General features: G+C 48.0%; 1 long non-coding RNA gene and 1 pseudogene across 1 annotated transcript; one reads left to right on the top strand and one right to left on the bottom strand.

The window, feature by feature from the left end:
* Positions 1-25,987, bottom strand: part of LOC119306293 — a 45,877-nt pseudogene that overhangs the window by 6,068 nt on the left and 13,822 nt on the right.
* Positions 13,772-16,846, top strand: LOC119306294. Its single transcript, XR_005148911.1, has 3 exons — positions 13,772-14,261; positions 14,350-14,642; positions 16,788-16,846. It is a non-coding gene; the product is annotated as an uncharacterized LOC119306294 (long non-coding RNA).

Here is a 25,987-nt window from a genome sequence, read left to right as displayed (position 1 = left end):
TGAATACCGGAGTCCTGTTAGCCCGCTACAGCCCGGTTCACCAGAGTCCTGCTAGCCCAGTGCTACAGCCTGGATTCACTCATTGATGACCGACATGTTCGATGCTGGGTCATGGATGCCTGTCCCTGTAAGTTTGTGCCACTTTGGGTTTACGACTAGCCATGTCAGCCCGGACTCCTTATCATATGGATGCTAGCGACACTATCATATACGTGTGCCACAAGGCGCAAACGGTCCCGGGCAAAGGTAAGGCGACACCCGTGGGATTACCGTGCGTGAGGCCGCAAAGTGATATGATGTGTTACATGCTAGATCGATGTGGCATTGAGTCGGGGTCCTGACATCCTCTCAAAACCCTAGTTCATCTCTTGTATCCAATCTTGTATCCAAACCACAAATTGGTACCTGTGGGTTGCTAGTAGTGTTGATTACTCCTTGTAGTTGATGCTAATTGGTTTACTTGGTGGAAGATCATATCTTCAGATCCTTAATGCATATTATTACTCCTCTGATTATGAACATGAATATGCTTTGTGAGTAGTTACGTTTGTTCCTGAGTACATGGGTGAAGTCTTGCTATTAGGAGTCATGTGAATTTGGTATTATTCGATATTTTGATGAGATGTATGTTGTCTTTCCTCTAGTGGTGTTATGTGAACGTCGACTACATGACACTTCACCATTATTTGGGCCTAGAGGAAGTCATTGGGAAGTAATAAGTAGATGATGGGTTGCTAGAGTGACAGAAGCTTAAACCCTAGTTTATGCGTTGCTTCGTAAGGGGCTGATTTGGATCCATATGTTTAATGATGTGGTTAGGTTTACCTTAATACTTCTTTTGTAGTTGCGGATGCTTGCAATAGGGGTTAATAATAAGTGGGATTCTTGTCCAAGTAAGGGCAGTACCCAAGCATATACATGTGCCATGCCCCACGCCTCACCGATGCGGCCACGAGCTCCGCCTTGTCCCTCTCTTCCTCCTCACCGAGCCGCTCGACGCCGGAAGCCCCCTGGATGCCGCAAGCACCGCCGTTCCCCTCGTCGTCCACCGGAGATCGTCGCCGTCGATTTGCTGCCTCCGGTGCCTCCCCGAGCTCACTGACGCTCTCGTTTGACCCACTGTGAGCTCCTCTGCTGCTCCACTCTCTCCCCGTGCTCTATTGCGCCGTGTACCCGCCGTTTCCACCGGAGCCGAGAGCCGGCCGCCGCCGTTCTTGTCGCCGCTGGAACAAGAGCTAGCAAAGCTCGTTCCCAAGCACGGCTACGTGCTCAGCAGCTCCGCAGCAAGCTAACGCCGCCACCAGCTTGTCTCCCCGTGCACCATAGCGCTGCGCCGCTCGATCCCGAGCTCCGGCAACCGCCGCGGGCTCCACTCCGGCGAGCTCCAGCCTCCCCACGACCCAGCACCTGCACCGTTCGACGCGCGGGAGCAAGAGCTTTCCAACGCACCCAGACACGCTTCAAACGGTGGCCCGTATAGCAAACCCGACACGGGCACAGCCGCGGTCTGTCGTCGCCGGCGGTTAAACGCCGGTGGCTGACGTGGCACCATTAGTTTAGGTGCTAATTGTGTTTATTTATTGCCTGTATCAATGACATGTGTGTCTTGGAGCATAATTTGGTTAGTCTAATTTTCTGTTAAGATTAGTACTAATACGTGTGGACCCCACGTGTCAGCTTTGACATTGGTCAAGTCAACATTGACTGGTCCCACCTGTCATCCACCCAAACCAGCCTTAGACACTGACGTATGGGTCCCACAGGTCAGGTTTGACCTGGCCGACCCAGTTGACCTGCTGACGTTACACCTACGTCATGCTGACGCAGTAAATCTTTTTCTGGATTTATTCTTATTCAGAAAAATCCAGAAATTTGCCTAAACTTCTAAAATTCATAGAAAATAATCTATAACTCAGAATGAAATAAATTATATATGAAAAATGATCAGAAAAATCCAATCTATCCATCTGTACCATTTTCATGCATGTTAGAACACTTTAACCTTGCTGTTTAGGTGAAACAAGGTAATGCACTAATATGACCTTTTCAAATGGGTTTGCATTTGAATCCTTGGTTCAAATGGACTCATCTTAACCTGTTCTAGCTTGCATTAGCTCAAACCACAGCATATTGCCATGTCATGATCATGCATCATATTGTGCATTGCATTGATTGTGCTTTTTCTTTGTTTGTCGGTGCTTGTCCCCTCTCAATAAGACGTGTACCGACGATGTGATCGATGACACCAATGAAGAGATATACTATCTTCAAAAGTGCCAGGCAAGCAAAACCCCCTTGTTCATTCCGATATAATCCCACCCTCTCGCTCCTGCTCTCTTTTAATGCATTAGGACAACAACGATTCAACTGTACTTGCTGCGGTAGCTGAACCCCTTTATCCTCTGCATGACCTGTCATTGCCACAGTAAATAGATGAAACCCACTAGCATGAGTAGGAGTTGTTTGAGCCCTGTTGTGCCTACTCATTCATGCTTGTTTGTCATGCTTGCTACTGCTTAGAGTTGAGTCAGGTCTGATTCATCAGGGATGAATCAGAGGTGTGTGAACATGTCCTACTGTGTGTGAGCTAAGTGTGTGAACACGATTTGGTAAAGGTAGCGGTGAGAGGCCATGTAGGAGTACATGGTGGGTTGTCTCATTGCAACCGTCCTCAGGAACTGAGTTCTGTGTTTGTGATCCATGAAACAGCTACTACCACGCATTGGGCCCGAAACCAATGGACCCTCTCGGCTTCTTAATCACCCTTGTTCTCTGTCCAGGAGTTACAACTAGTTTCTGATGTTTGTAGGATATGTGTTGGAGGCCGTGGGCAGCGCTGACCCGAGGGGTGGGCTGTGATGCGGTAGATACACCGTGGCATGGTGTATCGGGCGCCCGTTTGGTGTCTCGAGAACCCTGCACACATCGTTTGGGGCTGTGAGCGAAACTCCGGCCGGATCTCCTCGCGGATGGAACCCGAATAGGCGATAAACCTGGACTAGAGACTTGAGTGTTTACGTAGGTCGTGGCCGACACCCTCGTTGGGCTTCCGCTTGAAGGTTGCCGAGTACATGTCGTGTAAACGGCGGTAAGTGGTGAGAGCGTGTGTGAGGAAGTACACCCCTGCAGGGTTAACATCATCTATTCGAATAGCCGTGTCCGCGGAAAAGGACTTCTGGGTTGCCTGTACAGTTCATAGACAAGTGAAAGTGGATACTCTAAAATACGCAAGATAAGCGTGAGTGCTATGGATGGCGTTCTCGTAGGGAGACGGGAGCGGATCCATAGTGGTGTATTGATATGGTGAATATATGGACTCGTGTGCGCCACCTCAAAAGAGTTACTTGCAGTCATAGTTCAGGAGAGCCACCGAGTCAAAGCTGGCTTGCTGCAGTTAAACTCCACCACCCCCTTTGTTGATAATGATGCATATGTAGTTAGTTCTGATGTAAGTCTTGCTGGGTACATTTGTACTCACGTTTGCCTATTTTATGTTTTTGCAGAGAGACTTCAGTCTCACTAGTAGTTCCGCGTGGACTTTGACGTTTAGCTTGTTACCTCAGCTATGATCTTGTGCCCTCAGTAGGATCTGGGAGTTAGTCAGGCTTCTCGGCATTTTTATTTTGTAGATGTCTGTACTCAGACATGTTAAGCTTCCGCATGTGCTTTGACTTGTATGCTCTGAATGTTGGGTCACGAGACCTATGTTTGTAATACCTCGCTCCTCGGAGCCTATTGAATAAAATACTTGAGTCGTAGAGTTATGTTGTGATGCCATGTTGTATTTACACATATCAAGCATATTGTGTGTATGTTATTGAAATGCTTGGTATGTGTGGGATCTGACTATCTAGTTGTTTATCCTTGGTAGCCTCTCTTACCGGGAAATGTCTCCTAGTGTTTCCACCGAGCCATGGTAGCTTGCTACTGCTCTGAAACACTTAGGCTGGCCGGCATGTGTCCTTCTTTGTTCCTGTGTCTGTCCCCTCGGGGAAATGTCACGCGATGAATACCGGAGTCCTGTTAGCCCGCTACAGCCCGGTTCACCAGAGTCCTGCTAGCCCAGTGCTACAGCCTGGATTCACTCATTGATGACCGACATGTTCGATGCTGGGTCATGGATGCCTGTCCCTGTAAGTTTGTGCCACTTTGGGTTTACGACTAGCCATGTCAGCCCGGACTCCTTATCATATGGATGCTAGCGACACTATCATATACGTGTGCCACAAGGCGCAAACGGTCCCGGGCAAAGGTAAGGCGACACCCGTGGGATTACCGTGCGTGAGGCCGCAAAGTGATATGATGTGTTACATGCTAGATCGATGTGGCATTGATTCGGGGTCCTGACATCCTCTCAAAACCCTAGTTCATCTCTTGTATCCAATCTTGTATCCAAACCACAAATTGGTACCTGTGGGTTGCTAGTAGTGTTGATTACTCCTTGTAGTTGATGCTAATTGGTTTACTTGGTGGAAGATCATATCTTCAGATCCTTAATGCATATTATTACTCCTCTGATTATGAACATGAATATGCTTTGTGAGTAGTTACGTTTGTTCCTGAGTACATGGGTGAAGTCTTGCTATTAGGAGTCATGTGAATTTGGTATTATTCGATATTTTGATGAGATGTATGTTGTCTTTCCTCTAGTGGTGTTATGTGAACGTCGACTACATGACACTTCACCATTATTTGGGCCTAGAGGAAGTCATTGGGAAGTAATAAGTAGATGATGGGTTGCTAGAGTGACAGAAGCTTAAACCCTAGTTTATGCGTTGCTTCGTAAGGGGCTGATTTGGATCCATATGTTTAATGATGTGGTTAGGTTTACCTTAATACTTCTTTTGTAGTTGCGGATGCTTGCAATAGGGGTTAATAATAAGTGGGATTCTTGTCCAAGTAAGGGCAGTACCCAAGCATATACATGTGCCATGCCCCACGCCTCACCGATGCGGCCACGAGCTCCGCCTTGTCCCTCTCTTCCTCCTCACCGAGCCGCTCGACGCCGGAAGCCCCCTGGATGCCGCAAGCACCGCCGTTCCCCTCGTCGTCCACCGGAGATCGTCGCCGTCGATTTGCTGCCTCCGGTGCCTCCCCGAGCTCACTGACGCTCTCGTTTGACCCACTGTGAGCTCCTCTGCTGCTCCACTCTCTCCCCGTGCTCTATTGCGCCGTGTACCCGCCGTTTCCACCGGAGCCGAGAGCCGGCCGCCGCCGTTCTTGTCGCCGCTGGAACAAGAGCTAGCAAAGCTCGTTCCCAAGCACGGCTACGTGCTCAGCAGCTCCGCAGCAAGCTAACGCCGCCACCAGCTTGTCTCCCCGTGCACCATAGTGCTGCGCCGCTCGATCCCGAGCTCCGGCAACCGCCGCGGGCTCCACTCCGGCGAGCTCCAGCCTCCCCACGACCCAGCACCTGCACCGTTCGACGCGCGGGAGCAAGAGCTTTCCAACGCACCCAGACACGCTTCAAACGGTGGCCCGTATAGCAAACCCGACACGGGCACAGCCGCGGTCTGTCGTCGCCGGCGGTTAAACGCCGGTGGCTGACGTGGCACCATTAGTTTAGGTGCTAATTGTGTTTATTTATTGCCTGTATCAATGACATGTGTGTCTTGGAGCATAATTTGGTTAGTCTAATTTTCTGTTAAGATTAGTACTAATACGTGTGGACCCCACGTGTCAGCTTTGACATTGGTCAAGTCAACATTGACTGGTCCCACCTGTCATCCACCCAAACCAGCCTGAGACACTGACGTATGGGTCCCACAGGTCAGGTTTGACCTGGCCGACCCAGTTGACCTGCTGACGTTACACCTACGTCATGCTGACGCAGTAAATCTTTTTCTGGATTTATTCTTATTCAGAAAAATCCAGAAATTTGCCTAAACTTCTAAAATTCATAGAAAATAATCTATAACTCAGAATGAAATAAATTATATATGAAAAATGATCAGAAAAATCCAATCTATCCATCTGTACCATTTTCATGCATGTTAGAACACTTTAACCTTGCTGTTTAGGTGAAACAAGGTAATGCACTAATATGACCTTTTCAAATGGGTTTGCATTTGAATCCTTGGTTCAAATGGACTCATCTTAACCTGTTCTAGCTTGCATTAGCTCAAACCACAGCATATTGCCATGTCATGATCATGCATCATATTGTGCATTGCATTGATTGTGCTTTTTCTTTGTTTGTCGGTGCTTGTCCCCTCTCAATAAGACGTGTACCGACGATGTGATCGATGACACCAATGAAGAGATATACTATCTTCAAAAGTGCCAGGCAAGCAAAACCCCCTTGTTCATTCCGATATAATCCCACCCTCTCGCTCCTGCTCTCTTTTAATGCATTAGGACAACAACGATTCAACTGTACTTGCTGCGGTAGCTGAACCCCTTTATCCTCTGCATGACCTGTCATTGCCACAGTAAATAGATGAAACCCACTAGCATGAGTAGGAGTTGTTTGAGCCCTGTTGTGCCTACTCATTCATGCTTGTTTGTCATGCTTGCTACTGCTTAGAGTTGAGTCAGGTCTGATTCATCAGGGATGAATCAGAGGTGTGTGAACATGTCCTACTGTGTGTGAGCTAAGTGTGTGAACACGATTTGGTAAAGGTAGCGGTGAGAGGCCATGTAGGAGTACATGGTGGGTTGTCTCATTGCAACCGTCCTCAGGAACTGAGTTCTGTGTTTGTGATCCATGAAACAGCTACTACCACGCATTGGGCCCGAAACCAATGGACCCTCTCGGCTTCTTAATCACCCTTGTTCTCTGTCCAGGAGTTACAACTAGTTTCTGATGTTTGTAGGATATGTGTTGGAGGCCGTGGGCAGCGCTGACCCGAGGGGTGGGCTGTGATGCGGTAGATACACCGTGGCATGGTGTATCGGGCGCCCGTTTGGTGTCTCGAGAACCCTGCACACATCGTTTGGGGCTGTGAGCGAAACTCCGGCCGGATCTCCTCGCGGATGGAACCCGAATAGGCGATAAACCTGGACTAGAGACTTGAGTGTTTACGTAGGTCGTGGCCGACACCCTCGTTGGGCTTCCGCTTGAAGGTTGCCGAGTACATGTCGTGTAAACGGCGGTAAGTGGTGAGAGCGTGTGTGAGGAAGTACACCCCTGCAGGGTTAACATCATCTATTCGAATAGCCGTGTCCGCGGAAAAGGACTTCTGGGTTGCCTGTACAGTTCATAGACAAGTGAAAGTGGATACTCTAAAATACGCAAGATAAGCGTGAGTGCTATGGATGGCGTTCTCGTAGGGAGACGGGAGCGGATCCATAGTGGTGTATTGATATGGTGAATATATGGACTCGTGTGCGCCACCTCAAAAGAGTTACTTGCAGTCATAGTTCAGGATAGCCACCGAGTCAAAGCTGGCTTGCTACAGTTAAACTCCACCACCCCCTTTGTTGATAATGATGCATATGTAGTTAGTTCTGATGTAAGTCTTGCTGGGTACATTTGTACTCACGTTTGCCTATTTTATGTTTTTGCAGAGAGACTTCAGTCTCACTAGTAGTTCCGCGTGGACTTCGACGTTTAGCTTGTTACCTCAGCTACGATCTTGTGCCCTCAGTAGGATCTGGGAGTTAGTCAGGCTTCTCGGCATTTTTATTTTGTAGATGTCTGTACTCAGACATGTTAAGCTTCCGCATGTGCTTTGACTTGTATGCTCTGAATGTTGGGTCACGAGACTATGTTTGTAATATCTCGCTCCTCGGAGCCTATTGAATAAAATACTTGAGTCGTAGAGTTATGTTGTGATGCCATGTTGTATTTACACATATCGAGCATATTGTGTGTATGTTATTGAAATGCTTGGTATGTGTGGGATCTGACTATCTAGTTGTTTATCCTTGGTAGCCTCTCTTACCGGGAAATGTCTCCTAGTGTTTCCACCGAGCCATGGTAGCTTGCTACTGCTCTGAAACACTTAGGCTGGCCGGCATGTGTCCTTTGTTCCTGTGTCTGTCCCCTCGGGGAAATGTCACGCGATGAATACCGGAGTCCTGTTAGCCCGCTACAGCCCGGTTCACCAGAGTCCTGCTAGCCCAGTGCTACAGCCTGGATTCACTCATTGATGACCGACATGTTCGATGCTGGGTCATGGATGCCTGTCCCTGTAAGTTTGTGCCACTTTGGGTTTACGACTAGCCATGTCAGCCCGGACTCCTTATCATATGGATGCTAGCGACACTATCATATACGTGTGCCACAAGGCGCAAACGGTCCCGGGCAAAGGTAAGGCGACACCCATGGGATTACCGTGCGTGAGGACGCAAAGTGATATGATGTGTTACATGCTAGATCGATGTGGCATTGAGTCGGGGTCCTGACATCCTCTCAAAACCCTAGTTCATCTCTTGTATCCAATCTTTTATCCAAACCACAAATTGGTACCTGTGGGTTGCTAGTAGTGTTGATTACTCCTTGTAGTTGATGCTAATTGGTTTACTTGGTGGAAGATCATATGTTCAGATCCTTAATGCATATTATTACTCCTCTGATTATGAACATGAATATGCTTTGTGAGTAGTTACGTTTGTTCCTGAGGACATGGGTGAAGTCTTGCTATTAGTAGTCATGTGAATTTGGTATTATTCGATATTTTGATGAGATGTATGTTGTCTTTCCTCTAGTGGTGTTATGTGAACGTCGACTACATGACACTTCACCATTATTTGGGCCTAGAGGAAGTCATTGGGAAGTAATAAGTAGATGATGGGTTGCTAGAGTGACAGAAGCTTAAACCCTAGTTTATGCGTTGCTTCGTAAGGGGCTGATTTGGATCCATATGTTTAATGATGTGGTTAGGTTTACCTTAATACTTCTTTTGTAGTTGCAGATGCTTGCAATAGGGGTTAATAATAAGTGGGATTCTTGTCCAAGTAAGGGCAGTACCCAAGCACCAGACCACCCACATATCAAATTATCAAAGTACCGAACGTGAATCATATGAGCGTGATGAAAACTAACTTGACAATAATTCCCATGTGTCCTCGGGAGCTCCTTTCTCATTATAAAAAATTGTCCATGCTTATTGAGGGAGTCCTGGATTATGGGGTGTCCGGATGGCCGGACTATGACCTTTGGCCGGACTCCCGGATTATGAAGATACAAGATTGAAGACTTCGTCCCGTGTCCGGATGGGACTTTCCTTGGCATGGAAGGCAAGCTTGGCGATACGATATGAAGATCTTCTCTGATTGTAACCGACTCTGTGTAACCCTATCCCTCTCCGGTGTCTATATAAACCGGAGAGTTTTAGTCCGTAGGATGGACAACAATCATACCATAGGCTAGCTTCTAGGGTTTAGCCTCTCCGATCTCGTGGTAGATCAACTCTTGTACTATCCATACCATCAATATTAATCAAGCAGGAGTAGGGTTTTACCTCCACCGAGAGGGCCCGAACCTAGGTAAAAACATCGTGTCCCTTGTCTCCTGTTACCATCCGCCTAGACGCATAGTTCGGGACCCCCTACCCGAGATCCGCCGGTTTTGACACCGACATTGGTGCTTTCATTGAGAGTTCCTCTATGTCGTCACCGATAGGAAGGATGCCGCACCCCATCTTTAAAGACGGCGCTGTTGCTAAAGGAGCTTTGGCTGTCGGCCAAACTCTCCGACTAGGCAGTTTTTTGATGACCGCCTGTTCGGCCGCCGCGCCGGCGATGACCTCTCGGGTCATCGAAAGCAATCTCCAGTTCAGCTCGGAACTCGCCGAGCAGTTAGATCCGATGGAGCTCTCTTCCCTGAACGAGCTCTTGGATCGCATCACCGCCCTGGGAGTCGCTACAGATTACGGCCACATTGGGCTTAAACCTGATCAGAGAGAGATTGGCTCTCCCTAGGTCACCCACCATGTTGAAGCGGTGGAAGAACAATGCGGCGAATCCCCACCCATCCTAAGGACCAGATGTGTCCGGATTCCCGACCCCTCCAAGCCGGACATCTGCGGAGGGGAGGACGTCGCCCAAGACCTGAACCTAAAGTTAGGCAGCAGGCCAGATTCATTGAATAACGTCCAAGAAAACAAGCTTCCGAATTCGGAATTTTCTTGGCCCCTGAATCTTAGATCGGGCGAGGTTCCGGATTTAAATCCACCCGCCCACCCAACTATAAGGGACCTATCCCAAATACAGCAAGAGCCCGGGGAAACAGTACATCACTACTAGGCCAGATTCCTCCTGGTTATGAACAGGATAAAGGACTGTCGTGAGAAGGACGCAATTTCGTTCTTCTGTAACAACTGCACGGACATCGGAATCCTCAACGCCATAAGTCACCGTGAAATTACACGCTTCGCCGACTTGACATCCATAGTATGAAAGTACTGTGCGACAGAAAGCGTTCGGAAAACCGAAACAAAATTCTGGGACAATCCGACCCTGAATGCAATTCCAGTCCGAAACAAAAGGGCGCATTATCGCCAGGCACCTGAGCGAAACAGCAAAAAACAAAAACCCTCTATACGGTATGGGACCGTACTGGAGGGATGGCTCAATGGACCCTGTAAAATTCATAGTTCATGGGAAGTCGCACCAACTCACAGCCTTAGAGCATGTTGGATACTCCGGCATGTGGCCAGGAGTGGCGAGGAGCTTCTAACTCCAGAATCCGCTGAGCACCACCCCAGAAATGCCAGTACGGTGTGAACAGTCTTCGAGACTTTCGCATCAAACAATGCGAGGAAGCAAACGCTCCGCTGCCTTGCCGAATTCTACCAAGTAGCAACAATAAATCCATGGAGTGACACGGCTATCACTTTTAATGCCAGTGACGAACATAAAGTCCGGCCAGCTCGAGCACCAGCTGCACTGGTCCTCAGTCCGATAGTGGAAGGCTTCCGGCTTACAAAGGTACTCATGGACGGTGGCAGCGGATTGAACCTCATCTATGAGGAAACACTACGAAAAATGGAAATAGACTGGAGCCGCATTGAGCGAAGCAACACAACCTTTAGAGGAATAATCCCCAGCCGGGAAGCATGCTGTTCAGGGAAAATCACACTGGATGTGGTGTTCGGCACGCTGGATAATTACAAATCCGAGGAGGTCACATTTCAAGTGGCCCCGTTCAGCAGCGGATACCACGCTCTGTTAGGGCGAGAAGCATTCACAATTTTTCTAGCTATACCCCATTATGTGTACATGAAGCTCAAAATGCCCGGACCCAACGGAATTATCACTCTTGCTAGTGATCCGGACACAGCGCTCCGCGCCGAAAACAAGACAACCGCACTGGCCCTCGAGGCATTATCCAAAGCCCTGGCGGCCGAAGAACTAACTGTGTTGCGCTCCACGGTGGACAGGGACGACGTGATACTCGACAAAAGATCCAAGTCCACCTCCTTCAAGCCGGCAGACAAAATAGTCAAGTTCCAAGTCCATCCAACGGACACTACAAAAACGGCCTCCATCGGGGCACAACTAAAACCTAATGTAGACGCCGCACTTAGAGAATTCCTACGAGAAAATTGGGACATTTTTGCCTGGCACCCTTCAGACATGCCAGGAATCCAACGCAGGCTGGCTGAGCACAGCCTGAACATCCTAAAAGGGTTCAAGCCCGTTAAGCAGACTCTTCGGCGTTTCTCCGAACCCAAGAGACAAGCCATGGGAAAGGAGCTAGCAAAACTACTGGAAGCCGGATTCATCATAGATATAAAACATCCGGACTGGCTAGCAAACCTGGTGATGGTACCAAAGAAGGACAAATCCTGGCGCCTATGCATCGATTTCAAAGACCTAAATAAGTCCTGCCCAAAGGATCCCTCCCCCCTCCCCCTAATCGATCAAATCATTGACACCACTGCAGGACACGATTCATTGTGTTTCCTCGATGCATACTCTGGCTACCACCAAATCAAGATGGCAGAGTCAGACCAAGCCGCAACGGCATTCATCACCCCATACGGCCCATTCTTCTTCAACACGATGCCCTTCGGGCTCAAAAACGCCGGCGCGACATATCAGCGCATGATTCAGACATGTCTGGCCAACCAGATCGGCAAAATAGTTGAAGCGCACGTAGATGACGTGGTCATCAAATCCAAGCATGTCTAAACTCTAGTAGACGACTTGAGGCTCACGTTCGACAATCTCCGAGCATATGACATTAAGCTCAACCCAGAAAAATGCATTTTCGGCATACCAGCCGGAAAGCTCTTAGGCTTCATCGTATCCGGTACGGGAATTCAGGCAAACCCAGCCAAGATCCGAGCTCTGTCACAACTGGATACCCCAAAAGACCTCAAGCAAATACAAAAATTGACTGGATGCGTGGCGGCTCTAAGCCACTTTATCTCTCGCTTAGGAGAAAAGGCATTACCTCTTTATCGCCTCCTGCGGTGCACCGAACACTTCGAGTGGACGGATGCCGCCACGGTCGGACTCGAAGAAATCAAAGCCATACTGGGTGCTATTATACATCGCAGCAAATCCGGTCCTGGCCGCGCCCAACACGGGCAAACCAATGCTATTATACATCGCGGCAACCCATCAAGTTGTAAGCGCAGTGCTCGTCCACTGTCCTACGTGTCCACTGTCCTAACTCCATACAAGTCACGGTACCCGCATTACCAAAAGATAGCATACGCGGTGTTCATGGCATCCCGGAAGCTGCGACACTATTTCCAAGAGTGTTTGATAACAGTAGCCTCCGAAGTACCCCTTAATGACATTATAAACAACCGCTACGCAACGGGCCGGATTGCCAAATGGGCCATTGAGCTCCTCCCGTTCGACATATCTTACAAGCCACGACGAGCTATTAAGTCGCAGGTTTTGGCTGACTTTATCGCCGAATGGACTGAAGCCGAGCTTCCTAAAGAGTACGACGCATATTCCAACTGGATCATGCACTTCGACAGCTCCAAAATGTTGGCTAGCCTGGGGGCTGGCGTCATTCTGACGTCCCCAACTGGAGATACAGTCCAATATGTACTTCAGATAATGTACACGGACTCCAACAATGAAGCCGAATACGAGTATCTCCGGATGGCAGTCTCCATGGGTATTCAGCACCTAGAGGTCCGCGGGGATTCAAACCTCGCGATATCCCAAATAAATGGAGACTTTGATGCCAAGGATCCGAAAATGGCAGCTTATCGTAACACCGTCTTAAAGATGTCAGCTTGGTTTGAGGGGCTCGAATTTCACCATATAGCCCGGAAGAACAACCAGGCAGCAGACGTGTTGGCACGCATTGGCGCAAAGCGCGATGCCGTCCCTCCCAACATCTTCCTAGAGAGGCTTTTCAAGCCATCCGTATCATGGGAGGGTGTAACGCCCCGAGACCGACACTCCAGATGCCTTCCATGTATTTCGTTGTTGGCGTGTGATTTATTTATTTATTGCATTCATCATTGCATCATCCACATTGCATCTCCATGTTTTCTTAAAACTCTTAGTTCGTTCGTAGTTGCCGCGTCTCTCTGTTGTCCGTTCCGAGACCAACCGAGTTTCTCGAGTCCCTCTTGTCTGACCACCTAACCTCTCTGCTCAACCATCGACCCCCTCTTGTGCATGTCCGAAACCTGCCCCGAACCTGACCCACTCAGTCATCTCCGTTGGATTCGAATCATCCCCTAACATCCCTAAAATATCTTCGTTTTCTCAGTTGGACCCCTACCTATTTATTTCTCGACCGTCCTATGGCGATTGGACGCCCCTAAAACTCCCCTCATTATATATATATATATATATATATAGACCTTGCCATTTTTAGACCAAACCCTATTTTTTAGGGATCCTCCCCTGTCCAGCCGCCGCTGCTGTCTCCATTCCCCTCGGGATCCTCCAGATCCGATCGAGCCAACCACCTGCTCGATCCACTGCCTCCCTCGGTTCCCCACCAACCATAGCCTCCACCTCCGAGATCGATCCAACCAGCATAGCAGACCACGCCTTCCCTCCTCGATCCACCCAACCATCAGCTCCCCAGCTCCCTTGCCAGCCTCCTCGTGCCCGAGCCCCTCGCGCTCGAGCGGGAGAGCTCCGCCCCCGAGCTCGTGCAGTCCATGGCGCCCGTCTTCGGCCTCCCCGACGCGCCCCTTCCCCCTCTGCCTTGTCCCCAACGCCCGTGCTGCCGATGACCCTCGCCGGAGCCCGACTGACCGCCGCCAGGGACGCCCAGCCGGCCGCCTACGACCTCCTCTTCCCGCAGCTACTCAGCCACGTCTCCACTCGTCGTCGCAGCATCTTCGACCAGCCCGCCACCACCTACGAGCGCCATCACGCCTCCGGTCGCGTGCCCCTGCCTCTCTCTCCATCTTGCTCCCTTCGTTGCTCCCTCTCAGTCTCACGATCTCCCTCTCGACTCTCTCTACACAGGTAAACGCCATGGCCGCCCCTGACCTCCGTCCGCGCCGTCGTTGCCCGGATCCGGTGCCGGCCAGCCGGATCCGCCCCATCTCCACCTCGCCGGTCTTCCCAGCAGCTGCTGCCGCGCCGTTGACCCCGTCCTCGCCGCGCCCCTGTTTCCTCTGGTTCAAAGACAAACAAGCGCGCCGCCCCTGCGTTGACCGCGCCCTGCCTCGCCTCGATGTGCCTGCGTGGCCCGCAGCCAGCGCCAGGCCCAGCCGCAGCGCCTCTAGGCCCAGCTCGCCCGGCCCAGTGGCCCTCTGGTGAGCGCCCACCCGCTATCCTGCGCCCCCTGCGCACTATTGTTTCCTGCGTCGGCCCGTGCGGTTCGGTTTCGGCCCTTGTCATATTTTTTTCCCGTTCTGCGATTTTGCCATTTATCCAGAGAGCTGCATATTTACAGATTACCGCTCCATGTTCATGCATTTAATATCTCACAAACCGTGCATCATATGTAAATAATTTTAATATGTAAAATGCTTAGAATTTTGTGTAAATTAATAATTTGTCACTTTCATCCATGTTTAAAATGTTTAAACTTGTTGTTTATTTAATTTTGCATAAATGCCATGTTAAAATGATTTATTTCATAACTAAATAACTGTAGCTCGGTTTTAAATAAATTTTATATGTAAATGGGGTGGAAAAATGCCTAGTTTAACATGGCGGCATTGTTTTGCATGTCTAACAACTCTAAAATATGGTTTAGAGCAGAACAGTACCAAAACTAGAATATGCACATGGGGATTTTCTGGAATTGTTGTTTTGTGGTTCCGGCCTCATTTAAATTTGCTTAGATAGGTAGTTTTATTATGCCTCACCTCTTGCCATGTTTAACAACATTTAATTTGTTTGGTAGCTTAAACGAGAGAGAACTAAATAAGTCATGTGGTGTTTCGTCAATATGCAACTCGTTGCATATTGAGCTCCACTTAATTTGTAGTATTGTCTGTTGCACTTTGCCATGCCATGCCTCATTAAACCGGACATGCATCATACTTGTTTGTGCATCATGCCATGTTTATGCTTGTGCATTTACCATGTTGTATGCTTCTTTCCGGTTTGCTTCTCTCCTTAGCTTCGGTTTCGTTCCGGAGTTGTGAGGATTCGTTCGACTTCATCTGTTCGTCTTCTTCATGGACTAGTTCTTCTTCCTTGCGGGATTTCGGGCAAGATGACCACTACCCTGGATCTCACTACTATCATTGCTATGCTAGTTGCTTCATTCTATCGCTATGCTGCGCTACCTATCACCTGTTTATCAAGCCTCCCCAAATTGCCATGTCAGTCTCTAACCTTTTCACCCTTCCTAGCAAACCATTGCTTGGCTATGTTACCGCTTTGCTCAGCCCTCTTATAGCGTTGCTAGTTGCAAGTGAAGTTCAAGATTGCCCCACGATGGACAGGATTATGTTGGGATATCACAATATTCTCTTATTTAATTAATGCATCTATATAGTTGGTAAAGGGTGGAAGACTCGGCCTTATGCCTGGTGTTTTGTTCCACTCTTGCCGCCCTAGTTTCCGTCATACCGGTGTTATGTTCCCGGATTTTGCATTCCTTACGCGGTTGGGTGATTTATTGGACCCCCTTGACAGTTCGTTTTGAATAAAACTCCTCCAGCAAGGCCCAACCTTGGTTTTACCATTTGCCTCACCTAGCCCTTTTTCCCTTGGGTTTCCGGAGCCCAAGGGTCATCTTTATTTTAGCCCCCCCGGGCCAGTCCTTGTCTAAGTGTTGGTCCGAACCGAGTAGACTGTGGGGCCCCCTCGGGGAAACTCGAGGTCTGGTTTTACTCGTAGGATGTCTCATCCGGTGTTGCCCTGAGAATGAGATATGTGCAGCTCCTATCGGGATTGTCGGCGCATCGGGCGGCTTTGCTGGTCTTGTTTTACCATTGTCGAAATGTCTTGTAAACCGGGATTCCGAGTCTGATCGGGTCTTCCTGGGAGAAGGAATATCCATCATTGATCGCGAGAGCTTATCATAGGCTAAGTTGGGACACCCCTGCAGGGTATAAACTTTCGAAAGCCGTGCCCGTGGTTATGGGCAGATGGGAATTTGTTAATGTCCGGTTGTAGATAACTTGACACTTGACTTAATTAAAACGCATCAACCGAGTGTGTAGCCGTGATGGTCTCTTTTCGGCGGAGTCCGGGAAGTGAACACGGTTTTGGGTTATGTTTGACGTAAGTAGGAGTTCAGGATCACTTCTTGATCACGACCGTTCCGCTTGCTCTCTTCTCGCTCTTATTTGCGTATGTTAGCCACCATATATGCTTAGTCGCTGCTGCAACCTCACCACTTTACCCCTTCCTTTCCCATTAAGCTTTGCTAGTCTTGATACCCATGGTAATGGGATTGCTGAGTCCTCGTGGCTCACAGATTACTACAACAACAATTGCAGGTACAGGTTATGCAATGATCATGACGCGAGAGCGATGTTTGCTTGTTTCGGAGTTTTCTTCTGCTTCTTCTTCGATCAGGGGATAGGTTCCAGGTCGGCAGCCTGGGCTAGCAGGGTGGATGTCGTTTGAGTTTCTGTTTGTGTTTCATCCGTAGTCGGATGATGCTCTTATGTATTGTGATGTTGTATTCATGTGGCATTGTATGCCTCTTGTATGTATCCCCATCTATTATGTAATGTTGATGTAATGATATCCACCTTGCAAAGCGTTTCAATATGCGGTTCTATCCTTGGTGGGACCTTCGAGTCTCTTTAGGATAGTATTGCATATTGGGCGTGACAAGTTGGTATCAGAGCCTCGACCGACGATAGGAGCCCCCTTGATTGTTGGCCGTTGTTGAGTCTAGAAGAAAACTATTTTTGAGTCTTAGGATTATATATGTCGGAGAGTAGGATTCTTTTTACTCCCCGGCCCCTTCATCGCTCTGGTGAGGTCTCTTGACGTAGATGTTTTGACTTTCCTCTCCTCAAATTTCACTAAAAAAAATTTAGGATCACGCGGGTATCTTGGAATCGTTCCGATGGTTTTGTGACGAGAACATTGTTCTTGGTGCCTCCTGTCTATTATGTGGCATTGACCCGGGGAGTTGAGCTCCGAGGTGTTGTCGTCACAATTTTATCGTTGCAGTTCTAGAATACCTGAGTTTTGCCGACATCGAAAATCTCTTTTATGCAGTTGTTGGTGAGATAACCTCGACGTCACCCAGTACTGGGGAGTTCGGGAGTATTGCCATAACTCGTATAATGGATGCTTTTCGAAGGTTGAGGTACACGATTTCCGAAGTTTTCTTGGTTATGTGTTGACGGATGGATACAGCTGGATGTAGGGATTGTTAGTTTGGGTGAGATATATTGCTTCCCCTGTATCCCCAACACCAGATTGCATAACCAGAAAGTTTTGGGAGTTTATAGGTGGGAATTCAAGTAGCTCCTAGAATATCTTTCTGATAGATGCATGATATGGGATTGGGTAAATCTCTATCATATGCTTGTTCCGGCTTATTTCTGCAAGCCAATCCTTTGTTTTGTTTTGAGTTGTGGTATTCGAGTTGCTTCGAAGTCAAATGTTGAATCCATACCTTTCCTAAACGGTGTTCTCATATTGGTATGTTAATACTAATCCTTCTTGATCATCGAGGTCGTCATGTTAATTCTTTTTCAACCGGTGTGCTTCTCTTCAAGTGGTTCCGATCATTTTCAACATCCGCAAGATCAACTCTAAGTTTTCTCACCGGTGTTTGTTTCATCCATTCCAAGTTGTCTTTGTTTTCCCCGCCCTCCCACCCTTTTCTTCAAGGACTCAGATTTCTTAATCGGGTATCCATCTGATTGATGAGAAGTCTCTCTATTCTTTTCCGTCAATGCTCTTATCCGGCGATTCTCAGGAAGATACTAACAGAGCTTCAAGTTCATCATCCTTCATTGTTGTTTCTTCTCCGGTGGATCCATTTCAAGCTTTCAATGTTGATCATATTCCTTTCCTCGTTTCTAATGCTTTCTCATGCCTGTGCACCTCTCAATCACTCACCTCTTGTTATTCATTTGTTCCAGAGTGCTGAAGATATTTCACAAGACTTGTGTTTCCATTCTCAATCCGTTCAAGCTATTTGTGTTATCTCATTCAAGCCATTTAATTCAACCGGTGCAATCTCTCTTTAAAATCATTTCCAACGGTGTTTTCTTTCGAGTGGGCCCTAACCCACAGGTCTTTTCCCAGGATCTTACCTGGCTCTTCTAATTATTTCGGAGCCATTCCAAATTCTATTCAAGTATGATTTAAGAATGGATTCCATCAGTCATATGCCTTCTCCAAGATCGTTTTCAAATTCTTTTCATCGTTGATTCAACCTTTCTATTCTTCATTCTGGGGTGCCTCAACAATTCAGGGTGGTTCTCGTCAACATTCTCAACATTTGAAGACCGAAGAAGGATTTCTCTTAAATCTTGGTCCATTCTCTTGAATATTCATGGTTCTAGCTTCATGCTATCCTCATAATTGTTTTGATTGTGACAATTCTTTTCTTACCATCCGGAGCATTTCATGAGTTGTTTCCATTTTTTTCCTCCGAAGGCCATCATGTCATAATTCTTCTTTCTCAGCATGTAGCTATCATTCTCCAAATCTTACCGGTGCATCGTTCAAATACCCTCTAATCAGTTCATGATCTCTTCGTTCACTTGTATCTAAATCCCCTCAAGTATCTTCATTCTTTCCGGTGAATTGTGCCTTTGATACTTTCATTTTTAATTCTTACGGTGGTTCGTCCAACATTCCTCTTCCATTGTTATCATACCAATTCATTCGTTGTTTCCAAATCCCATCGATGGTTCCATCTATACCTTCTCAAGTTTGCGCTATGTCTCTCTTAATCCTTTCTATGGGAATAAGTAGTATGCCAAATCCGTTGCTTGTCATCAATTTAAATTGGTGAAGGATACGCATAACATAATTCTTATTATTGTTTCATCCAAGTAATCTAGTTTCTTCTTTCCGGAGTTGTTCATCATGTCACATTTATCGGTTCGAGAGGCTTCATCTTTCTTTTCGGAGTTCCAAGCTCTCTCAATTATCTCATTGCGAAGCTCCGTCTAAATCATTGCAAGGGTTCACCTTGTGTTTTCAACCTCTCTTTCTTTCTATCATCCTTTTATTACTGGAGTTCTTCATGGAGGCTCTACATGGTGGTTCATCAAGGATTCCTTTCATTCGTCAATTGTTCTTCAAGATTTCTCTTGAAGTTATGATCCGCCAAGCTATACTCTAATTAAACATGATGCTCAACACATGTTTTGTTTTGGGGAGTTCAAATATTCTTCTTCTTGCATTTCGAAGTGCAATTCTTTCTACCTTATCTTTTGAGGTGGTGTTATGTCACTCTTGACAATTTCCTACATGTTTCATGATTCATATGTTGTCAAGAATGAGGTGTTTTAAATCCATTAATCTCTTTGTTGGAGTTATCTTGTGTCATATTTCACCTAAAGCCTTCCCTAAGGAATGTTGCTATTGTGGTGCTTATCAATGATCCAAGTTTTCTCCTATCCTCTCAGCGAAAGCAGTTTTCATCCCTTCGTTGATCTCAAACAAGCAATTGTTTTTCGTTAGTGGCAGGTTGTCACCTCATCATTTTGAGATGTTTGCCATAAGCCCATAATAAGCTTGTGCTTTTCATTGTTGATTTTCCAACAACTCCGTTCAATTCTTCTTTGCAAGGATGCTTTTCAAGCTCATTTGTGGCACAAGTTGGCATTTTCTTCTCCATTCTTTTATTCCAGTGATCTATCTTCTATTCTTTCTTCCGGAGGCATTGTGATGTTGCTCTTTTCACTCACCATGTCAAATTGTCAAGATCATGTTCTTTTCATGCTTATCCATTTAACCGGAGTGTTGTGTCTATATTTCCTCTTTTAACCGGAGTCTCATCCAAGTGCTTTCATTTTGCCAGGTTCAAATTATATTCCTTCCATGTCCAACCGGAGTGTTGTATCATCTTTTCAATATCTTTTCAGCTTATCAAGTTTTCTTCTTTTTTTTCTATCGGAGTGCTGCCCGAATTCTTCCTCTCTCATCTTGTTTAAACCGGAGTGGTTTCGAATTCTATCTTGTCCATTAAACTCTTGATTCATGTCTTTGCAACCTTCAAGTTCTCGCAATGTTCCTTGTTACTTTTTTCTAACGGATTGTTTCCAAATTCGTTCAACTTTGTTGTGTTCTTCTTTCAATTTTTCAACCTCTCAAGGTTCATTGGTTTCACTCTTTGTCAAAGAAGCAACTTAGTTTTACCTCCTCTCTTCCTCTTCCGTTTTCTCTCCGGCGCCATCCTAGATCTCGGGACGAGATCCTCTTGTAGTGGTGGAGTGTTGTAACGCCCCGAGAAGGACGCTCCAGATGCCTTCCATGTATTTCGTTGTTGGCGTGTGATTTATTTATTTATTGCATTCATCATTGCATCATCCACATCGCATCTGCATGTTTTCTTAAAACTCTTAGTTCGTTCGTAGTTGCCGCGTCTCTCCGTTGTCCGTTCCGAGACCAACCGAGTTTCTCGAGTCCCTCTTGTCTGACCACCTAACCTCTCTACTCAACCATCGACCACCTCTTGTACGTGTCTGAAACCTGCCCCGAACCTGACCCGCTCAGTCATCTCCGTTGGATTCGAATCGTCCCTAACATCCCTAAAATATCTTCGTTTTCTTAGTTGGACCCCTACCTACTTATTTCTCGATCGTTCGATGGCGATCGGACGCCCCTAAAACTCCCCTCATTATATATATATATATAGACCTTGCCATTTTTAGACCAAACCCTATTTTTTAGGGATCCTCCCCTGTCCAGCCGCCGCTGTCTCCATTCCCCTCGGGATCCTCCAGACCCGATCGAGCCAACCACCTGCTCGATCCACTGCCTCCCTCGGTTCCCCACCAACCATAGCCCGCACCCCTGATCCAAAAATCCTCTCGGCCTCCAACCCGTTGCCTCCACCTCCCAGATCAATCCAACAAGCGTAGCAGACCACGCCTTCCCTCCTCGATTTCATCCTCGATCCACCCAACCATCAGCTCCCCAGCTCCCTTCCTCATCTTGCTGCCAGCCTCCTCTTGCCCGAGTCCCTCGCGCTCGAGCGGGAGAGCTCCACCCCCGAGCTCCTGCAGTCCATGGCGCCCGTCTTCGGCCTCCCCGACGCGCCCCTTCCCCCTCTGCCTCGTCCCCAACGCCCGTGCTGCCGATGACCCTCGCCGGAGCCCGATTGACCGCCGCCAGGGACGCCCAGCCGGCCGCCTACGACCTCCTCTTCCAACAGCTACTCAGCCACGTCTCCACTCGTCGTCGCAGCATCTTCGACCAGCCCGCCACCACCTACGAGCGCCATCACGCCTCCGGTCGCGTGCCCCTGCCTCTCTCTCCATCTTGCTCCCTTTGTTGCTCCCTCTCAGTCTCACGATCTCCCTCTCGACTCTCTCTGCACAGGTAAACGCCATGGCCGCCCCTGAGCTCCGTCCGCGCCGTCGTTGCCCGGATCCGGCGCCGGCCAGCCGGATCCGCCCCATCTCCACCTCGTCGGTCTTCCCTGCAGCTGCTGCCGCGCCGTTGACCCCGTCCTCGCCGCGCCCCTGTTTCCTCTGCTTCGAAGACAAACGAGCGTGCCGCCCCTGCGTTGACCGCGCCCTGTCTCGCCTCGATGTGCGTGTGTGGCCCGCAGCCAACGCCAGGCCCAGCCGCAGCGCCTCTAGGCCCAGCTCGCCCGGCCCAGTGGCCCTCTGGTGAGCGCCCACGCGCTATCCTGCGCCCCCTGCGCACTATTGTTTCCTGCGTCGGCCCGTGTGGTTCGGTTTCGGCCCATGTCATATTTTTTCCCGTTCTGCGATTTTGCCATTTATCCAGAGAGCTGCATATTTACAGATTACCCCTCCATGTTCATGCATTTAATATCTCACAAACCGTGCATCATATGTAAATAATTTTAATATGTAAAATGCTTAGAATTTTGCGTAGATTAATAATTTGTCACTTTCATCCATGTTTAAAATGTTTAAACTGCTGTTTATTTAATTTTGCATAAATGCCGTGTTAAAATGATTTATTTCATAACTAAATAACCGTAGCTCGGTTTTAAATAAACTTTATATGTAAATGGGGTGGAAAAATGCCTAGTTTAACATGGTGGCATTGTTTTGCATGTCTAACAACTCAAAAATATGGTTTAGAGCAGAAGAGTACCAAAACTAGAATATGCACATGGGGATTTTCCGGAATTGTTGTTTTGTGGTTCCGACCTCATTTAAATTTGCTTAGATAGGTAGTTTTATTATGCCTCACCTCTTGCCATGTTTAACAACATTTAATTTTGTTTGGTAGCTTAAATGAGAGAGAACTAAATAAGTCATGTGGTGTTTCGTCAATATGAAACTCGTTGCATATTGAGCTCCACTTAATTTGTAGTATTGTCTGTTGCACTTTGCCATGCCATGCCTCATTAAACCGGACATGCATCATACTTGTTTGTGCATCATGCCATGTTTATGCTTGTGCATTTACCATGTTGTATGCTTCTTTCCGGTTTGCTTCTCTCGTTAGCTTCGGTTTCGTTCCGGAGTTGTGAGGATTCGTTCGACTTCATCCGTTCGTCTTCTTCATGGACTCGTTCTTCTTCCTTGCAGGATTTCAGGCAAGATGACCACTACCCTGGATCTCACTACTATCATTGCTATGCTAGTTGCTTTGTTCTATCGCTATGTTGCGCTACCTATCACCTGTTTATCAAGCCTCCCCAAATTGCCATGTTAGCCTCTAACCTTTTCACCCTTCCTAGCAAACCATTGCTTGGCTATGTTACCGCTTTGCTCAGCCCTCTTATAGTGTTGCTAGTTGCAGGTGAAGTTGAAGATTGCCCCATGATGGACAGGATTATGTTGGGATATCACAATATTCTCTTATTTAATTAATGCATCTATATACTTGGTAAAGGGTGGAAGACTCGGCCTTATGCCTGGTGTTTTGTTCCACTCTTGCCACCCTAGTTTCCGTCATACCAGTGTTATGTTCCCGGATTTTGCGTTCCTTACGCGGTTGGGTGATTTATGGGACCCCCTTGACAGTTCGCTTTGAATAAAACTCCTCCAGCAAGGCCCAGCCTTGGTTTTACCATTTGCCTCACCTAGCCCTTTTTCCCTTGGGTTTCCGGAGCCCAAGGGTCATCTTTATTTTAGTCCCCCCGGGCCAGTGCTTGTCTAAGTGTTGGTCCGAACCGAGTAGACTGCGGGGCCCCCTCGGGGAAACTCGAGGTCTGGTTTTACTCGTAGGACGTCTCATCTGGTGTTGCCCTGAGAACGAGATATGTGCAGCTCCTATTGGGATTGTCGGCGCATCGGACGGCTTTGCTGGTCTTGTTTTACCATTGTTGAAATGTCTTGTAAACCGGGATTCCGAGTCTGATCGGGTTTTCCTGGGAGAAGGTATATCCTTCGTTGATCGCGAGAGCTTATCATGGGCTAAGTTGGGACACCCCTGCAGGGTATAAACTTTCGAAAGCCGTGCCCGCGATTATGGGCAGATGGGAATTTGTTAATGTCTGGTTGTAGATAACTTGACACTTGACTTAATTAAAACGCATCAACCGAGTGTGTAGCCGTGATGGTCTCTTTTCGGCGGAGTCCGGGAAGTGAACATGGTTTTGGGTTATGTTTGACGTAAGTAGGAGTTCAAGATCACTTCTTGATCATTGCTAGCTTCACGACCATTCTGCTTGCTCTCTTCTCGCTCTTATTTGCGTATGTTAGCCACCATATATGCTTAGTCGCTGCTGCAACCTCACCACTTTACCCCTTCCTTTCCCATTAAGCTTTGCTAGTCTTGATACCCATGGTAATGGGATTGCTGAGTCCTCGTGGCTCACAGATTACTACAACAACAGTTGCAGGTACAGGTTATGCGTTGATCATGACGCGAGAGCGATGTTTGCTTGTTTCGGAGTTCTTCTTATGCTTCTTCTTTGATCAGGGGATAGGTTCCAGGTCGGCAGCCTGGGCTAGCAGGGTGGATGTCGTTTGAGTTTCTGTTTGTGTTTCATCCGTAGTCGGATGATGCTCTTATGTATTGTGATGTTGTATTCATGTGGCATTGTATGCCTCTTGTATGTATCCCCATCTATTATGTAATGTTGATGTAATGATATCCACCTTGCAAAGCGTTTCAATATGTGGCTCTATCCTTGATGGGACCTTCGAGTCTCTTTAGGATAGTATCGCATATTGGGCGTGACAGAGGGAGAGTTCGGAAACAACAGCCCGGACACAACCACACTACCCCTCACCGAACATTCTGACATAGTTGGTGGCTCCGCCAACGAAACAACACCGTCAGCCCACACAATAATGGCAGTCATTGCTCCATGGACAGAACCATTCCTAGCCCACCTAACTAGGCAGGAACTTCTCGAGGACCAAAACGAGGCCTGCTACATAGTGCGGAGATCTAAAGCCTACAAAGTCCACGAGGGAGAGCTTTATAAGAAAAGCACAACCGGGGTCCTTCAGAGGTGTATCTCCGAAGAAGAAGGGCGAAATCTTCTGGCTGAAATTCATGCCGGACTCGGCGGGCACCATGTAGCAGCTCGGGCCCTCGTAAGCAAGGCCTTCCGTACCGGATTTTATTGGCCGACGGCCCGGGCAGACGCTCAAGACTTAGTGCAGCGATGCATCGGTTGCCAATTATTCGCTAATCAAAGCCACATGCCGCCTACCGCCCTACAAACCATACCCATTACCTAGCCTTTTGCGGTTTGGGGGCTTGACATGGTTGGACCCCTTAAAGGAGGAACCCACAAGAAAAAATATCTACTGGTCATGGTGGACAAATTCACCAAATGGATAGAGGCCAAGCCTGTAAGATGGCCGAATCCGGACCGGTGATAGACTTCATATCCGGGGTTGTACACTGTTACGGCGTCCCCCACAGCATCATAACTGACAACGGCAAAAACTTTACGACCGACGAAGTTAAACTCTAGTGCAAAAACATGGGCATCAAGCTCGACTACGCTTCAGTCTATCACCCACAAACTAACGGTCAAGTCGAACGAGCCAACGGTCTCATCATGAGCGGCATCAAACCCAGGCTAGTGCGATCCCTCAAGGAATCTAACACGCACTGGGTAGAGGAGCTTGACTCCGTACTCTAGGGGCTGCGGACCACACCGAATCGCACTACCGGATTCACACCATTTTTTATGGTATACAGCACAGAGGCAGTCCTGCCCTGCGACATAATTCATGACTCACCTCGCGTGCGCATGTACGAAGAAAGAGAAGCCGAGCTCGATCGGCAGGACAACTTGGATTGGAGGAGGAGCGCGATGTGGCAAAAGCCCGTTCCACATTTTATCAACAGCAGGCTCGAAGATATCAAAGCAAAGAAGTACGGGCCAAAACTTATAACATTGGCGAACTAGTTCTACGCCTGCCGGACAAGAAAAAGGACAAACTAAAGCCCAAATGGGAGGGTCCCTTCATAGTCGACCAAGTACTGACTGGTGGAGCGTACCGTCCACGAAACGCATCGGACAACCGACTCGAGCCGAACCCATGGAACGCAGCACGCCTATGAAGATTCTACGCCTTGCGCCGGACTCCGTGTCCGTCTC

This window comes from Triticum dicoccoides, chromosome 5B (assembly GCF_002162155.2).
Source record: "Triticum dicoccoides isolate Atlit2015 ecotype Zavitan chromosome 5B, WEW_v2.0, whole genome shotgun sequence".
In the NCBI taxonomy this organism is placed as follows: Eukaryota; Viridiplantae; Streptophyta; class Magnoliopsida; order Poales; family Poaceae; genus Triticum; species Triticum dicoccoides.
This window is presented reverse-complemented; position numbering and strand designations above follow the sequence as displayed.